Below are 18,598 nucleotides of genomic sequence, written 5' to 3'. Positions count from 1 at the left end.
CTTTTGGAGCTTGCTCAAACTTATGTCCATCAAGTCGGTGATACTATCCACCATCTCATGCCTCACACCATACACAAAAGTAAGCTCAAATTAGCTTAAAGATGTAAATATAAGCCATGAAACCATAAAACTCCTAGAAAAGAACATAGGTAAAACATTTTCCAACATAAATCATAGTGATGTTTTCCTAGGTCAGTATCCCAAGGTAATAGAAAAAGCAAAAAAAATTTTTTTAATGAGATCTAATCGAACTTACAAGTTTCTGCACACCAAAGGAAATCATAAACAAAATGAAAAGATAACCTATGGACTGGGAGAAAATATTTTGCAAATGATAAGACCAACAAGGGCTTAATTTTTAAAATACACAAACAGCTCAATAACAATAAAAAAATGGGCAGAAGACCTAACTAGATATTTTTCCAAAGAAGACATACAGATGATCAAAAGGCATATGAAAAGATGCTCAACATCGCTAATCATTCAGTTCAGTTCAGTCACTCAGTCGTGTCTGACTTTTTGCAACCCCATGAATCACAGCACGTCAGGCCTCCCTATCCATCACCAACTCCCGGAGTTCACCCAAACTCATGTGCACCGAGTCAGTGATGCCATCCAGCCATCTCATCCTCTGTTGTCCCCTTCTCCTCCTGCCCCCAACCCCTCCCAGCATCAGTGTCTTTTCCAGTGAGTGTATTCTTCACATGAGGTGGCCAAAATACTGCAGTTTCAGCCTCAGCATCAGTCCTTCCAATGAAAACCCAGGACTGGTCTCCTTTAGGATGGACTGGTTGGATCTCCTTGCAGTCCAAGGGACTCGCAAGAGCACTGTGGCGCTCTTCTCCAAAACCACAGTTCAAAAGCATCAATTCTTCGGTGCTCAGCTTTCTTCACAGTCCAACTCTCACATCCATACATGACCACTGGAAAAACCATAGCCTTGACTAGACGGACCTTTGTTGCTAATGATTAGAGAAATCCAAATCAAAACTACAAGTTACCACCTCACTCCAGTCCAAATGGCCATCATCAAAAAGTCTACAAATAACAAATGCTGGAGAGAATACAGAGAAAAGAGAACCTTCTTACACTGTTGGTGGGAATGTAAACTGGTACAGTCACTATGGAAAACAGTATGGAGGTGTCTTGAAAAGCTAAAAATAGAGTTGCCATATGATCCAGAAATCCCACTCCTGGGCATATATCTGGAAAACATGAAAGTTCTAATTCAAAAAGATACATACATACCCATGTTCAAAGTGGAACTATTTACAACAGTCAAGACATAGACGCACCTCAGTGTCCACCAACAGATGAACCGATAAAGAAGATGTGGTGCATACATCACAATGGCTGCTCAGCCGTAAAAAAGAATAAAGTTGCATTTGCAGCAACTTGAATGGATACAGAGCTTATTATACTAAGTGAAGTAAGTCAGACGAAGACAGATATTATATGGATCGCTTACATGTGGAATCTAAAAAAGTGATACAAACGAACTTATTTACAAAATAAACAGACTCACAGGCATAGGAAAAAAATTATGGCTAAGGGGAAGGTGGGGAGGGATATATTGGGAGTATGAGGTTAATGGATGCATGCCACCCTATGTAAAACAGATAAACAGCAAGGACCTACTGTATAGCACAAGGAACTATATTTAATATCTAGTAATAAACTGTAATAGAAAAGAAACAGAGGAAAAATATATATACATATAAAAGATTCAGAGTATAAAAGAAATCATAAGCACAGATGAGAAAGTCATTAAAATAATTATAAAACAATAATACTTCCAATTCTACAGTAATTTTCTTAGTCACAATTATTGCATAACAAAGTACCCCAAAATCAGTGGCTTAAAGCAATAATTATTTTATTATGCTCACAAATTTTATCAGTCAGGGAAGGCTCATCTAGGCTAGAGTCTTTCCTGTGACTGCCCTGATATGCCAGCTGAGTTGTCATCATCTGAAAGTTCAACTAGATAATGTGTCCAGCATGGCTCACTCACCTGGAGGGCAATAGATGCTGGTGGATAGCTAGGAGCTTACACATGGCCTCTCCTGAACAGCGGGCTCAGAGCCATCAGACTTCTTATTTGGCAGCAGACTTCTCCCAGAGAAAGACCCCCTGAGAACGGGATAAAAGGTGCGTGACCTTTTCTGAACCAGCCTTGGAAGTTACATAGTATCACCACCATATTCTATTGGCTGAAGTAACCATAATCCTACCTAGATCCAAAGGGAGTGAACATAAATCCAAGCCTTAACAGAACTGTTTTAAAAATTGCAGAAATGTTTTAGAGCCACCACAGCAAAAAATCTGAACCCTAGAGGAAATCAGTAATTTTCTAGCAGAACATGAATTCCCAGTCATGACCCAAAAAGAAGTATAAAGCTTGAGTAGATCAAACGCCATAGAAAGATAGGAAAAGTGATTAAAGATCAGCCATTAATTAAATGCATTGGGTAGTTTCATACTTGAGCCCTATGTAACTTTGAAAGAAGTGCCATATAAAACTAGAGGATCTCAAACTTTAATGAGCACCAGAATCACCTTATCAACTAGTAAACATGCAGATTCCTGGGTACCATCTCCAGAGATTCTGATTCAGTAAGTCTAGAGTGTGGAATAAGAAACTTCATTTCCAAGAAGCAAACAGGTAGTGTTCACAGCACTTGTCCATAGATGGACTTTGAATAGCAGTGATTTAAAACAGCAACTGGTTTGCTGGCCAAGTCTGGCCTGCCGCCGGTTTTTATAAAGTTTTATTCAAATATAGCCACGCTCATTCATTTAGATAGTGCCTATGTCTACTTCCATGATCCATAAAGCCTAAAAATACCTAAATTACCTAAAATCTGGCCCTCTGCCAACAAAGTTTGCCAACCCTTGACTACACCACTATATTATTCTACTTCATTATAGCTTCCCTTTTCCAAACTTCAGAACTTTTGGTAACTCCTGTTGACACTAATGGCTAAAGTGCAAAAGAAATATGATAAATAGCTTTCATCTCACAGGCACTCAGTTCACCACCTGCATCACCATGTTGAAGAGGATGTGAAACTGTCCAGGTTCAGTGAGGAAGAATGTTATGATTGGTTAGAGATGTTTACCATGGGCATTTACTTGTGGAACCTGACTACAAAATAAATGAGTTTTAAGAATCTTCTCAAAAAAAAAAAAAAAAAACACTGTTGGATAACTGCAACCAAATAGGGATATAATGCACACATTTTTAACTACACCATTAACAATGTATTAGATTTTGTTCCAACTGCTGTGGAAGTTATTGCAAAAATATATAAATATTTCACATTCATAACGAAGTGAAGTAAATAGAATTCTTTTGATATTTTATCAGAGTGTAATACAGACCAAATTTATCATGCTTGTACACAAGATTTCTGAGATTGATGTCTGCTCATGAAAGAATACTAATAATGTTTCAAATGCTGTGAGCCTATATTTTATCAGTTGAAAATGTCCCCATTATTAAGACATCTTTCAAAGATCCTCTTAATATTAGGGGTGAGTTTTGCACATTAACACCATTTTCCCATGATGTTAGTTCTAAAATAGTGACTCAGAACATACCAACAGCAGAAATGACATTTTAAAATTTGCATATTTACATTATTATTTTAAAAGAAAGTATGCATTTTTTTGGTGCTAGGCAAAAGAAAAAGTGCACAAGAAAATATATGTGTGTGCTTATAGTTCCAGGCAGAAAAAAAATTGCAGATGAAAATTTCCAGTGTGGGCAAGAAACAGTTAAATACTCAACCCCAATAAATCAGGAAGTTAGCAGCAGGGCTGCCATGAAGCCCAAGGATGGTGGCCCGGGAAAACTGACCACATAGCAGAGGTCCCAGAGGAGCAAGGCAAGGGTGGCCAGGCATACACAGATAGGATTTTTCCTACCCCTGTATTACTCCTTGCATTCACAAAGCCTGGAATGTAGGAAAAACTCAATAAACATCTGTGGAAGGAACGGTAGAAAGCATGAAAAGTGAAAGCAGCAGTGGGTGGGGCAGAAGTACATACAACAAAGCTGTGGCTCCATTTGAAATATCAGGTGGTGATTACAAAGAACACTTGGGGAAGGTTCAGTTCATTCAGTTGCTCAGCTGTGTTTGACTCTTTGTGACCCCATGGACTGCAGCACGCCAGGACTCCCTGTCCATCACCAACTCCTGGAGTTTACTCAAACTTGTATCCGTTGAGTCGGTGATGCTATCCAACCATTTCATCCTCTGTCGTCCCCTTCTCCTCCCACATTCAATCTTTCCCAGCATCAGGGTCTTTTCAAATGAGTCAGTCAGTTCTTCAGCATCAGTCCTTCCAATGAATATTCAGGACTGATCTCCTTTAGGATGGACTGGTTGGATTCCTTTGCAGTCAAAGGGACTTTCAAGAGTCTTCTCCAACACCACAGTTCAAAAGCATTAATTCTTTGGTGCTCAGCTTTCTTTATAGTCCAACTCTCACATCCATACATGACCACTGGAAAAATCACAGCCTTGACTAGACAGACCTTTGTTGGAAAATTAATGTCTCTGCTTTTTAATATGCTATCTAGGATGGTCATAACTTTTCTTCCAAGGAGCAAGTGTCTTTTAATTTCATGGCTGCAGCGACCATCTGCAGTAATTTTGGAGCCCCCCAAAATAAAGTCTGTCACTGTTTCCATTGCTTCCCCATCTATTTGGCATCTATTTGGGGAAGGTAACTGGTAATAAATAACTTTCTCAACTTAAAGTGAAGGTGGGCAGGTAATCAGCCTACAGTTGCTAAGCATCTGATATGCAGAGACAAGGAGCAGCTCTGCAAAGGACACAACGGCTTCTGATATATTTGAAGCAAGTCTCTCTAGTTACTGTGCACTGTCTCTAAATACCACAAAGACAACTGCATTCCCAGAAAGAATATGAATCCTCTGAGACTTTTAACCTTGATGCACAAGAGGAAGCATTATTTATTATGTGGTCTCTCTGGCCTAAAATCCTGTATTAACACCTAGCAACAGAAAAGGAGGAAGGGCAGATGGGACTGTAAAGTTGATGATATTCAGTATGCTGGGTGAAATGTATTGAAAAGCTAGATAACTCCAAATTTTATGCAGCATAGAAGTTTTTAGAACTGGGGAGTCCATGTTTATAACTAAAGACTGTACATCTCCTGAAAACATGTATAAAAATTTGTGTCTGTGAGTGTGTGGGCATTCTTCTGAGAAGAGTACCAAAAGGTCTACAATCTACCATACCCCCTTTCCCCAACTTTAAGAACCACAACTGCCATGATTCACAAACTAGATCATTTGTGGGACACAACATTCTAAATTTAAATATAAAAGAAGATATGAGAGTATAACACTTGTCATAAAGGTATTATTTCTTCAAACTAGGTTCAGGTATGCGTGCGTGCGTGTGTGTGTGTGTGTGTGTGTGTAGCAAGGTAAATTTTTTCATACTGAGGTCTGGGTCAAAATGTTTGAGAGCCACTGCTCTAAGGCATAAGAAATGGCTATACACAACTTTGTAACATTAAATCACCATCCATTGAAAACAATTAGGTGAGCTGTGGGTCCAGTGGGTATTCTGCTGTTTTGAGTGACACATGATCCACCAAAATAAAACTGCTATTATTAGAGAACTGCAATCTGCAATACTCAGAAAAGAACATATATCTTAGAAGGTCCTATTGATCTTAAGGAGACCAAGGACTATAAAAAGGTTGCCTTTGAAAGGACCCTGCACACTGGCTATCTCTGGGAAAATGTGAAACACTGAATTACGTGTTTAGGAATGAGAAAAGTGCACACTTTTCCCTTAGACAGAATCTTCTCAGCATCTCAGAAGGATATCAGGGAAGGGGAGAGTATGTAAATCCATCCTTAAACCTGGCACAGCAATGAGTTTTATAAAGATTATTACTTCTTTTACACAAAAGATACAGTAAATTTGCCAAGACCACTTGGGTGTAGGGGTGTCACTTTAGTCCCAATTACCAGTATCTGGTACTGTCTACTATTCTCTTCTAAGCCTCAAGATAAGAAACAGAAATGGCCCAGGCATTGGATTACTTTGTTTATGGTCTAAAATATTATTACTAAAGCAATTTATAGATTTGAATTGTCCTAGTCAATGCAAAATTTTCATAAGTGTCCTAGATTTTGCACAGCCAGACCACTACCTTCCTCAATCTGCAAAAGACTAGAAGTTATCCCTCAGACAGGTTCTGGCTTGGGGTTCGAGTATACCTGAAACCAAAAAGTGAAGTACCATACTGAGATACTCCATCCCTCTTGCCCTGCTTACCCCCTATAATGCATGGAACCAGGCTTACATCACCCTAGCTGGAGACCAAAACTTCCTCACTGGAGAAACTGCCTGATACGCAAAAAGGGGCATAGGTACTGACCGAATGGGGTTCTTCCCCTAATCCCTGCTTGTTGTTGTTTGGTTGCTAAATCATTTCCAATTCTTTTGCAGTTCCATGGACCGTCACCCACCAGGCTCCTCTGTCCATGGGATTTCCCAGACAAGGATACTGGAGTGGGTTGCCATTTCCTTTGCCAGGGGATCTTCCCGACCCAGGGATCAAACTCGCATCTCCTGCATTGGCAGGTGGCTTCTTTACCACCAAGCCACCACAACCACTGCATCCCCTAGTAAAAGAGCTTAGATTGTTACCAGGGCACCTTTACTAGGTGACACAGAGCTTGTGACACAACTTTAATACCTCACTCTTAAATAGGAAACCATAGTTAGACATTTTATGAAAGTCTCAAGTGTGAAAGAGAACAAACAAGTGGGGGGAAAGGATCTCAGAGAAAAAAGAGAGAAGGCCAGGAGCAAAATTATACCATATATATAAAAATATCCTCTGAGAGTTAAAAGATATCATATCCATAAAATAAGAAGCCACAATAAAAGAATATTCAGAAACTAGAGGGAGTCCTGAAAAATCTAAAAAAGTAGTTAGAAGATAAATTTGGGAAATATCTTAGAAAACAGACCAAATGACAAAAAGGTGGAAATGAGAGTGAATAGATGGGAAAATTAAGGATCAGCCCAGGAGGTCCAACATGTGAATAACCAGAGTTCAAACAAAAAATATAGAAAATAAAAGAGAAGCAATTATCAAAGAAATAATACAAATAAACTTTCATAGGAGTAAAGAATTTCCAAATTGACAGAGCCCACAGATTTCACAGCAAAATTAATGAAAAATGATCCACACTGATAATCACGAAATTTCAGAACACTGAGAAGAAAGAGAAGAAAGATCGGTAAGGTACCTTCACCATGAACAGGGGGACTGATGAACATTAATCCCACTAAAAGTGGGACCACCGGACACCATGTGTCTGATGATGTAATGCGAAATTTATGACATGAAACAATAGGAAATACACAACACTACTTATGAAGTATTATTGTGTAATAGTTGAACTAGAACTTAGCCAAACAAATCTAACTACTAAAGAGCTTTTTATTTAAATCATATTTTTGAGTACTAAAATTTCATTTGAATACTAAAATTTCACTCGGTTATTACTCTTTATATCTTCTATTTCCATGCTGAGATGTTCTGTCAAGGGAAATATTAAGGGTGGACTTTGTCTTTAGCACTCATAAGGTATATTTTTATAAATTACTTTGTTGTCACTAACTAAAGAAAAAAAGCCAATTGCAAAAATTTTTCTGGAAAAACAAAATAGGTCGGGAATATAGGCAATTTCCCATTAATTTTGCAGAGTAACCCAAACTAACAGAATGTGTCCTGCACTAATGTCTGGTGTTCAACAAATGCTTAATGAATGGACACACACGTATGCACATCTCTACAGATTTTGAAAGAGAAGCAGAGTGCCTACTCCTTTTAAAAGGTCCTAAAGAGGGGAGAAATCTAAAGCTTTACTTTCCAAAAAGAAGAGCTCCTAAAAGTCAGGGTCAGGAACTGCTTCAGGAGATAAATAAAGAACAATGAACCACTACTGTCTGGCCAATTAACCATTCTCACAAGAGTAAAAGTATATAAAAGCTAAGAGGAATGTTTCCAAATATACTTCTGATATAAACTGGCATGATTAAGTTTGAGTTGTCCAGAATCTGCTCTCCCTTTGATGTTCAGCCACATCCAAGAAGTGTCAGGTCTAGCCAGAGGACTTCACTCCTGAATGATATGGCAAGTTCACAGAAAAGGCATTCTTATACCGTGTATCAAGCTCAATCCTCCAGGGGCTTGAAGACAATCTCTGGACACTGCACTGCATCTCACAAGTTGTCCTTTCAGTGGAGGCAAAGGATCTCTCTGTCCTGATCTAATGAGGATATGAATAATCTTTTGGGAGACAGTGCATCAGTGAATAGGCGCTAAGACTGCTGGCCAACAAAGTAGAGATTAAAAACTCACCTGAAGACTCACCAAACCAAACTCTCAGCAAAAACAGGTTGTGTGCTTAGTCGCTCAGTCATATCCGACTGTGCGACCCCATGGACTGTAGCCTGGCAGGCCCCTTTGTCCATGGGGATTCTCCAGGCAAGAATACCGGAGTGGGTTGCCATTTCCTTCTCCAAAAACAGGTTACATTCTGCCAAAAGGCAAGGATATTTTCACTTTTAGCCTAAGCAATGGAGAACTCATAAAACATCAGTACTAATAAGGGCAAACAACCCTCGTTTTGGATTACAACAGGACAGCAAAAGATTTAAAGAAACTACCTGCAATTGCTTTTTTATGCTAAAGAATGCACCCTAGCAACTCATGCAATAATTACCTGGCATTAATATAGTCATGTGATTTATCTGGCATTTAACTCACATGAATATGTGTAAAAGAACTTGGAGAGGGTACCATAGCCCTTTAATAGCTAACTCATAATTTAGGTAATACACAGAGGCTAATATAAGTTTTAAGCTATAAATTAATAGAGATACTTGATAAATCATCCTTCAGTGGAGCCATAAACTAAAGATTATATGATCAATTTAGGTTCTAAACAACATTTTACAGTGGAAAATAGACAAAGCAATTAAGGGTCCCTAAGGAATTCAATTCAGTTTAATACCTTTAAGATAGGAATTGGATTAAATTATTGGGTTAGTGAAAAAGTTCTTTGGGTTTTTCTATAACATGTTAAGGAAAAACCCAAATGAGCTTTTTGGCCAACCCAATATATCAATTACTTGAGAAAATATATACATTTTTCAATGAGTATATATTTAAAAACTGACTATTTACTAATGAAAGAACAGAGGCTTTTCATTTCTCCTTTTCCATATAGGGATTTTTGGTAAAGAGTTCTCAGTTTCTTGACTTGGTAGTGTAAGACAATTTTATATTTCCTGCTTTATCTGCTGAAGCAGGATAACTCAGTAGCTAGATTTTCATTTCACCTACAGCAGAGTTTTATACAAAGTAAATTTCCTAACTTCAGAGAATATAACAACTATTCCCAACGAGAAACTCTTTAGGCAATGCCAGGAATCAGCCCCATGTAAGAAATTCTGCTCGAGTACAGTGTGAACAACTTACTAAATAGCTTTTTTCACAAATTTCAATGCATTAGATATGTTCCTGCATATCCTTCTATCATTGTATATTCTGAAGTAAAAAATATATATAATGATACACAGTCTCAAGTCAGTTGCTATTTTACTTTTCAATTGCTTCAAATGTTTCACAACTTAAGTCTGTGATATTACAAGCCCCTCCAGAAGACTTAAACAGTATTAAAATACTGCTTTCAATTTAAAGGGCAAAATATCTGGAAAATTAAGGTCACAATGTTAGAGAGTCTAATGGAGTATGGATTTCTGCTTGAAGTACTTCAACCAGAAACCTCAGCAATCTTAAATCTGTCTCTCCTGGATATAATAAGTTTTAAAGCTTTGAATGAATTTTCAGAATATGTTTCATATCTCTCATAACTTCAGAAAAGGATGCTGCAGAGAAGCAAAGAGAACAGTTTCTACAATAATGGAATTTTTATGCAGCACCAATAAGTTACAGAGCCTTTAAAACAAAAGATGAATAGGATCATTCTTAAAAGGAGGGAAAAATAACAAGCATTTAGGTTTCTTTGTAAGAATTTGCTCTTAGGTACAAAGTGTTTTTTAAAAGATCAAGAAATAGATTATTTTATCCCAGATGTCATAAATGCTATCAAATTATGATTAAATCAACAGTTAATATTAAAATATAAGGTATTTATTTGTTATTTTTATAGCTAATATGCCTAGTTGCATATTCCATTATAAAACCTAAGTCATTTTTCCATAGAGGGCACTACCCAGGAAACACTGAAAGACCAAATTACATGGAACATGTACACCATTTGAAACAGGGAAACAATGCAAAATATAGTTCAAGACATTTGCTTTTAGAATGTTCATTTAAAATAGTAGTTCTCAATCACTGGTGATTTTGTCTTCCAGGGAACACTTGGCAATGTATGGGGACATTTTCAATTGTCACAACCAGGGGAGTGCTACTGGCATCTAAAGGTTAAAAGCCAAGGATGTTGCTGAACATCCACAATGCAAGAAAGGCCCACTACAAAGAATTATCCAACCCAAAACAACAGCAGTGCTAAGGCTGAGTACCCTTGATCTAAAGCAATACCAAGCACACAATCAGATGTGCTTGAACAATGAAGAAATATTTGTTGAATGAAAGAATGAACCTTAATAAGTAAAATCACTTCATTTGTACTTTTTATAGCTTCTGATTATCTCTGTCAATCTGATTGTGCCTAATACAGGCTCTATTTCTATCCTCAAGACCTTTAGCTACTCATTCATCTCATTCCCCTATGGTATCAAGTATGACCAAACGAAACCACGTGTCTGTCAAGGATCTTGCCCTATGATATGGTTCCAAGGGAATCCAAAAGAAGAACACTATATTGACCATTTAATTGTCATTCAAATTAGCAAATGAAAACACCTTCAAATGCCCTCAGTTATTAAGAGCTCAAGAATATATAGTTTTTAACTATGGGAGTTAAAACACTATTACTTTATTTGGCCATATTTGTTGATAAATCAGTGTATTTCAAATTTACATGTTAAGACTAAATAATTAAAACAAATAGTCTTTAGCAAATACTCATCATGTGAACAATGTAACAAGGAAAGGTTAAAAGGCCCACATGATCTTCTTAAATAGTAATGCACAACTTCCAGGTCAAAACAATCTTCAAGAAATTTTGGGGGACTTCCCTGGTGGTCCAGTGGTTAAGAATCTGCCTTTCAACACAGGGGACACAAGTTCAATCCCTGGTCAGGGAACTAAGGTCCCAAGTACTGTGGAGCAACTGAGCCCCTGCACCACATCTACTGAGCCCACCCCACAATTAGAAGCCCATGCAACTCAACAAGATTCCACATGCCACAGCTAAGACCTGATACAGCCAATCAATGAAAAAATATTTTTTTAAAAGAAAGAAAATTATTTTTAAACTCTAGGGTCCCTAATTTAATATGAAAACTGCATCCAGAGAGGAAATTAAGATTTTTCTACTTTTTTAATCCAGATTTATGTCTCCTTAATCACTGTCTATTTAGAGATTTCTTAAATTAACAAATACCTAGAATCATGATTGCCCCTGAAAAGAATTACAGATATTTCATTTTTTACTTATAACTTAAAAGATTTTATTTGTTTTACTATTAATATTTATACAGTAATTTTATAAGAAAAGTAAATCACAGTCAAAGAGAAAGAACCTCTGATAAACTCATCAATTTACAGAGAATCATACATTATTCAAGGGTTAAATTTTAAGAACAATAGAGTTAATCATAAAAATATGAAATTTCTAAATGATTTCTTTTGAAAGAATCTGCTGTTAATATAAAGGGTAACGTGAATAAAATTGAAAAAGACTGACAAAGAGATGCTTCTAGCCAAAACAGTAATGTTAAATGAATTACAAATACTAAATAAATCATAGATACTTACACATTATTCTGCAACTATACTTTGTTTTACTTGTCCTTGGAGAGAAATGTTTCTATCAGAAATCCTGCATATTTAAATATTGCCTTAGATAATGTTATTTCAATATAAAAAATAAACTAAGAATTACGTCAACTAAAGCAACGGCATGGTCCTATAGTCATAGATTGAAGAGTAATCTAAAAGCTGTTCAAATGTTTATTCAGGCAGAAATAAAGGGCACAGCTTCTCAAAGAGAAATGGGTTTTAATAAAAACTTATAAAGTTGTCCACCAGAGGTATAGGTCCAGATGAACCAATGAATAAGGAAATTCTGTGTGGGATTGTTCCAAACTCATTTGAAGTCACTTGCACTTGGAAAACCCAAAACAATCAAAATAAGTACATTATCTAGACATGCTTTCAAATCTATTTCTCCCCGCTGGGTATCAACAACTGGAGAGGGCTGATTTGTTCTTTTCGTCTTTTTTACAGCTAAATGAGCATGCAAACCTTCAAAAGAGAGGTAAAACTGGAAATGACAGTACCATTTATGAATCTAAAATGATCTCTGTGAATCAGTGTCAGTGAAATGGGCAAAAAGACATACAAACATCCCAAGTGAGTAGCAGCTCTGTAAGAAAACGAGAATTTAGGATGACCAACATTACAAAAGATTTTTTTTATATCAATCTCTTGATGCATTTTGTTAGAGGCCACTAACAACTTTCTATAAGCAATCTAGCAACCAACAATTAACTTTTAAATCCCTTCCAAAATTTTTTTGTTTAGACCTTACCATATGCAAGAGATTATGTTAGGCACAGTGAGAAAAGCAAAGACTCATCCTTCACAAATTCTGGCCTCAAGAAGCTTACAGGTCTAGTGGGGAAGACATGACTAGAAATAACTTCAAAACAAAACAAGAAGAGTAAAGAGCTTAAAGAGCAGTAAAAATAATGTGTCATATGAAGTCAGAGGGCTTCCCAGGTGGCACTAGTGGTAAAGAACCCACTTGCCCATGGAGGAGATATAAAAGATGCGAGTTTGATCCCTGGGGTCAGGAAGATCCCCTCGGGGAGGGCATGGCAACCCATTCCAGTATTCTTGCCTGGAGAATTTCATGGACAGAGGAGCCTGGGAGGCTACAGTCCAACGGGTCACATAGAGTCAGACACGACTGAAGCAACTTAGCATGCATGCATGCAAGAAGTCAGAAGAGGATTTCACCCACAGTCCAGTAAAGACTCCACCTTCCAATGCAGGGGGTGTGGGTTCAATCTCTGGTTGTGGAACTAAGATCCCACATACTGGAGGGTGCAGCCAAAATAAGTAAAATAAATGAATATTTTATATCATATGAATTAATGAATGAAATATAGTCATAAAATAAATGAATAAATAAAACTTTTTTTTAAAAAAAGGTGACTTTCAGCTGGGCTGATCAGAGAAGAACACTGAGATTAAGTGGGGATATCTGTGATGGGCCTGGAAATATACATGTGATTTGGACAATCTCAGGAGGTAAACATAAGGGAATAGAAACAATACAAGTGAAGGTGGACCTATGAGAAAGCATCCATGGCTCATCCAGAAATTCCACTGGCTAACAGAGAGCACTGAAGAAAAAGAAGTAATTAAAGATGAGGTAGGACACCAAGACCAGGACCAATGTGGGAGGGCTGAAAAGTATGGACTTTGTTGGGTAACTGGGGAGCTGGTAAAGGTTTCTGAGCAGGAAAAAGCATCATCAAAATTGTGCTTTAGAAAAATCAATCTAGCTGTAATTGAAGTAACTGAACATCAATCAAAGGCAGATGATATAGCACAGTGAATATAATGTAAGCCTGCAGGAATTCAGGAATTCATTTATAAAAATGTAATTTATATGCATCTTTTCAGTTACACAGCTCTATAAACTGTCTTGCTCATAGACTAGTACCTAATTATATAAGCATCTAAAAAGGTCATAAGTACTATAAAATGATATCACAAAACCTCTTGCCTCTGCCTGGAAATCCTTCCACCCCCTTTCCCTTCCGGTAAACTCCTTATCCTGTAGGTCTAAGTTTAAATGTCACTTCCTCAGAAAGGCCTTTTTTAATCACTTATCCAAATTAGGTCTACCTGGTTTTTTTTCCTTTCAAAAGAATATATACTTTTTCTTCACAGCATTTATCACAATTTATAATTATATATTTTGGTCAATAATTTGATTAAAATCTCTCTCTCCCACTAGATTGTGAAAGGACATTACTATTTTTGTTCATCATCATATTCTCCAGAGCCTAAAACCGTATAATACAGGGTAAGTAAAGTGAAAGTCACTCAGTTGTGTCCAACTTTTTGCAACCTCATGGACCATACAGTCCATGGAATTCTCCAGACCAAAATACTGGAGGAGGTAGCCTTTCCCTTCTCCAGAGAATCTTCCCAACCCAGTGATCAAACCCAGGTCTCCCTTATTGCAGGCAGATTCTTTACCAGCTGAGCCACAAGGGAAACCCAAGAATACTAGAGCGGGTAGCCTACCCCTTTTCCAGTGGACCTTCCCAACCCAGGAACTGAACCAGGGTCTCCTGCATTGCAGGTGGATTCTTTACCAACTGAGCTATCAGGGACAACACAGGGTAGGTGCCTGACAAACACTTGGTCTGTGAAGGATGAATGAATGAAGAGAAGAACAGGTTTCTAGGCCACCACTGTAATGTCCCTCTCTGCTAAATGTGCTATTGGTAAAAATACTTTCTTCCAAAGGGAGGATTTAAAGAAATCTTAAATTTCAACTTAGAACAAGCCCAAATTCCTCTCTTCTAAAATCAGAATAAAATTTGTCTTCTAGAATCATAATAAAAGTCTATACTTCTTACACAGAAAATCTTAAATCAAATATTCCAGTCAGAATATACATTTCTACTTCTCATATTTTTATGAGAAAATTCATAAAGCAACTACTAAATAACTGGAATAAGGACTGGAATCTGAGTACAGAGTAAACATTATAAGTCAGTTGTAAATAGGTGATTATATACTTGTAGTAACTCCTTGATCTATGCATGCCATGTTAGAGCCTCAAAAAGAACTTCAGCATTCAACAGGAAATATTTTATGTTAACCTAAATCATCACTGGAGTAGACGAAACCCTCAAAGAAAGATGACTAAATTTCTTCACAAACAATTCATTTCCACACGATAAATATATGGCTTTAAATCACAAGCTATTTATACTTTTGACCTCCAGGCCACAAACATGGTATAATGTTTCATAGGAGGTTAGCAAGGAATCTTATTCAGTCATTAAAAACAACAAAACACTGTCATTTGCAGCAACATGGGTGGACCTAGGAGCTTCCCTGGTGGCTCAGTGGTAAAGAATCCAGCTGCAGTGCAGGAGACACAGGTTCCATCCTCGGGTTGGGAAGATCCCCTGGAGGAGGACACGGCAACACATGCCAGGGTTCTTGCCTGGAGAATCTCATGGTCAGAGGAGCCTGCAGGATAGGTTGCAAGAGTCGGACACAACTGAAGTGACTTAGCACACACGTCCTGATGGACCTAGAGATTGTCACGCTGAGTGAAATAAGACAGAGAAGGAGAATAAGATATGGCATCCCTTATATGTGGAATCTAAAAAAGAAATTATACAAATGAACTTATTTATAAAACAGAAATAGGCTCACAGATTTAGAGAATGAACTTATGGTTCTCAGTGGGGAAGAATGGAGGTTAAGGGATGGGGAGTTTGGGAAGGACATGTACCCACTGTTTAAAACAGATAACCAACAAGGACTGTATAGCACGGGGAACTCTGTTTAATGTCATGTGGCAAACTGGATGGAAAGGGAGTTGGGGGAAAATGGTATATATATGGCTGAATCCCTTTGCTGTCCACCTGAAACTATCACAACATTGTTAACTGGCTACACTTCAACATAAAATAAAAAGTTTAAAAGGAAAAAAAAAATGATTAGCAATTAATGAACCTTTTTTTTTTTTTTTACTTTACAATACCGTATTGGTTTTGCCATACATTGACATGAATCCGCCATGAGTGTACATGAGTTCCCAATCCTGAATCCCCCTCCCACCTCTCTCCCCATATCATCTCTCTGGGTCATCCCAGTGCACCAGCCCCAAGCATCCTGTATCAAACCTAGACTGGAGATTCGTTTCTTACATGACAGTCGACATGTTTCAATGCCATTCTTCTAAATCATCCCACCCTCTCCCTCTCCCTCAGAGACCAAAATAAAAGTCCAAAGGAGTTCAACATGTGGCATTTGGGACTTTATGACCAGATGCAGCCCTCATAAAAATTTAGAAAAATCACCTAATTCACCAGTATACCTGTACTAGGAAGGCCTAACCAGCAGTAAGGAACTAAAGAAGTTGGCTGAACTCAAAATGCTGAGCTAACTTGGTACACTGGAGTACCTAGAACAAAGGGAAAACACGATTTTCAACATTCATTTGGAGGTCTTTGTGCAACTAAATTCTGCAAACCAGATGCACTACAGAAACTGAAAATGAAAAGATCAACATAGATTTGTGCAAGGAGGTAGATTGTTTTGCTACAAAGAGATATCTGCATTCTCAAAAACACCACTACACAAAAATCGCACAATAGAACACATGTGCTTTATGAAAAAATGCAGTTAGGGACACAACGTTCAAAAATATTGTCAGAGACACACACACAAAATACAAGAATCCAATACAACGGGTAGCACAGTTTCACGCAAATTAAATGGTAAGGAAAATATATAAATATTGTACTTTATCTTGAAAAAGACCTGAAGCTTGTTTGTGGATGTGAGTGCTTGAAAGGTTGTAGTTTGTGAATTAATTGTTAAGTGATAGAAATAAGGTTATCTGAAATTGCAGTGTCCAACTCTTTGCGACCCCATGCCCACCAGGTTCCTCTGTCCATGGAATTATCCAGGCAAGAATACTGGAGTGGGTAGCCATTCCCTTGTCCAGGGGATCTTCCTAGGTATCTTGCATTGCAGGCAGATTCTTTACTGTCTGAGCCACCAGGGAAGCCCAAATTGCTTCCTAATATATAATAAACATGCTGAGATAAATTCTCAAGTTTTAATAGCAGAACTGACTGCATGGGTATTTAGAATCAACCAACCAGTGCCAACCGGATACTGCAATCATTTCTCATTGCTCAAATGTCTTGAGTTCACAAGACTTTGAAGAATCACAGACTCTCTAATAGGAAAAAAGTCACAATTCCTAAATAGATTTGTGTAAGTCATATGGGCAAACTCTGGAAATACTGGAGCCTGCTAGGCTCCATGAAAGTACAATCTTCTTCATAAAATCACTGCCTTTAAAGCAATAAGTATATAGTGACATAAAATCTAAATATTACTGATAAACATAACATTTGATCAAATCTGGTTTTTACTTAGAAATTAGGATCATCTTGTCCTGTCATCTTCACTACCATCATTAGCACACCTTCTCACACTTTCTCTTCACCCTCAGCAGTCACTACTATGATAACCAAGGCAACGAAGCCAACACACTGGCATACCTGAACTCATAAATCTTTCCAGTAGCACTGCTCTTGTCCTTGGGGCTAGGCTGGTATCATAACAATGGTCATATAGTGAAAAGAGTATCTGTTAACAGATCCCATTTCACCTGTTTTTATTTAGGAAAATCCAACCTCCAGGAGAAATGTCTGAGCCTCTATTTACAGTGTTTATCGAGCATTGTTTATTCCACAGGCTTGTAAGCATCAAGAGCACTCAGGTCAGTGCTTTATAAAAAATAGGGGCTTATTTATTTCCATTGAATAAATGTTAGTTGAACTTACTTGATTGGTTTTGCTATTTATCCAAAACAATTTCAGTACCAAAATATTAAATTCCATTTTCAAAAGCAACACAGTCAGCAGTTACCACTAGTTGAAGATTACTTTTATTTAATTACTATGAAATTAGAAGATGATTGCTGTAAAAAAATTTGGAAAACTTGAGTGTTGAGGGTACTAAGTCTTGAGAGGATACTAACAGCACCTCTATTCCTCACCTCAAGAGAGAACTAATTTTAATGGCTCTCATGTAGTATTCTAGACGTTTTCTATACATATATGTAAGAATATATTATGCATTATTTTTAGTAAATAAGATCACACTATATCCTTATATTGGCTTCCCAGGTGGTGCCAGTGGTAAAGAACCTTCCTGGCAATGCAGGAGATGCAAGAGATGCAGGTTCAATCCCTGGGTTGAGAAAATCCCCTGGAGAAGGGAATGGCAACCCATTCCAGCATTCTTACCTGGAGAATCCCATGGACAGAGGAGCCTGGAGGGCTACCGTCCATAGCGTTGCAAAGAGTTGGATACAACTGAAGTGACTTAGCATACACACACATGTATTCTCATATAAATTACTTTTTTCCCTAAATTTATAGTGCAGTCATTTTTCATTGTCAATAATATATTCATACAGCCTTTGTTTTAGTGACTATGTAATATTACAAGGTATATAAGTACCTTAAAATTTTTTAAAAAGTATTATCAATAGTCAAGTAAATTGTTCTCAAATTGTTTCTATTATAAGCAATGCAATAAAAAAAAATCCTATTACATATATCTTTGTACCTTAGAATAAATATATTTGTAG

General features: G+C 37.4%; 1 protein-coding gene across 10 annotated transcripts in view; it reads right to left on the bottom strand.

Moving 5' to 3' along the window:
- Nucleotides 1-18,598, bottom strand: part of STK33 (serine/threonine kinase 33) — a 199,526-nt gene that overhangs the window by 136,728 nt on the left and 44,200 nt on the right. For 3 of the 10 annotated variants that reach the window (XM_069554488.1, XM_069554487.1, XM_069554492.1), the window contains exon 2: nucleotides 2,015-2,133. The exons of the other annotated variants lie outside the window; for them this stretch is intronic. The gene's annotated coding sequence lies outside the window, so the exon portion shown is untranslated. The remainder of the gene's footprint in view (nucleotides 1-2,014; nucleotides 2,134-18,598) is intronic. 10 annotated transcript variants of the gene reach the window in all.

The sequence above is a fragment of the Ovis canadensis genome, chromosome 15, assembly GCF_042477335.2.
Source record: "Ovis canadensis isolate MfBH-ARS-UI-01 breed Bighorn chromosome 15, ARS-UI_OviCan_v2, whole genome shotgun sequence".
Classification (NCBI taxonomy): Eukaryota; Metazoa; Chordata; class Mammalia; order Artiodactyla; family Bovidae; genus Ovis; species Ovis canadensis.
The sequence above is the reverse complement of the archived record's forward strand: the minus strand, read 5'-3'. Positions and strand labels throughout refer to the sequence as shown.